Source organism: Nematolebias whitei, chromosome 20 (genome assembly GCF_014905685.2).
Source record: "Nematolebias whitei isolate Nwh7 chromosome 20, NemWhi1, whole genome shotgun sequence".
NCBI lineage: Eukaryota > Metazoa > Chordata > Actinopteri > Cyprinodontiformes > Rivulidae > Nematolebias > Nematolebias whitei.
In genome coordinates this window covers 4,936,020-4,936,736 of record NC_056517.1, presented here as the reverse complement: position 1 = coordinate 4,936,736, position 717 = coordinate 4,936,020, and the positions used below count along the sequence as shown (strand labels likewise).

Genomic DNA, 717 nt, shown 5'->3' with positions numbered 1-717 from the left:
TATGTTACTCTATATGTACCCTGTATGTTACTCTATATGTACCCTGTATGTTACTCTATATGTAACCTGTATGTTACACCATATGTACCCTGTACGTTACCCCATATGTACTCTATATGTTACTCTATATGTACCCTATATGTTATTCTATATGTACCATGTATGTTATTCTATATGTACCCTGTATGTTTCCCAATATGGACCCTATATGTTACTCTATATGTACCCTTTATGTTATCCCATATGTACCCTGTATGTTACCCCATATGTACTCTATATGTTACTCTATATGTACTCTATATGTTACTCTATATGTACCATGTATGTTATTCTATATGTACCATGTATGTTATTCTATATGTACCCTGTATGTTTCCCAATATGGACCCTATATGTTACTCTATATGTACCCTTTATGTTATCCCATATGTACCCTGTATGTTACTCTATATGTAAATAGACTACTTATATAGCACCTTTCTATCTGATCAAGATACTCAAAGTGCTTTACAACACAATCTGTGCCTCATTTACTTATTCATACAGCACTCTACTAGATCTATACAAATCATTCTAAACAGACTAATTAGTGCTTTATCGCATTCATACACTGATGGGACACTCATCTGAGGCAATGAGGGGTTCAGTGTCTTGCCCAGGGACACTTCGACATGTGACTGCTGGTGGATTCGATCCCCCAACTCTTGCATTGGAGGA

At 35.8% G+C, this 717-nt stretch overlaps 1 protein-coding gene across 1 annotated transcript in view; it reads left to right on the top strand.

The window, feature by feature from the left end:
- The window catches only part of LOC119426807 (vasoactive intestinal polypeptide receptor 2-like), a 41,677-nt gene that overhangs the window by 8,078 nt on the left and 32,882 nt on the right, over positions 1 to 717 (top strand). The window lies entirely within an intron of this gene.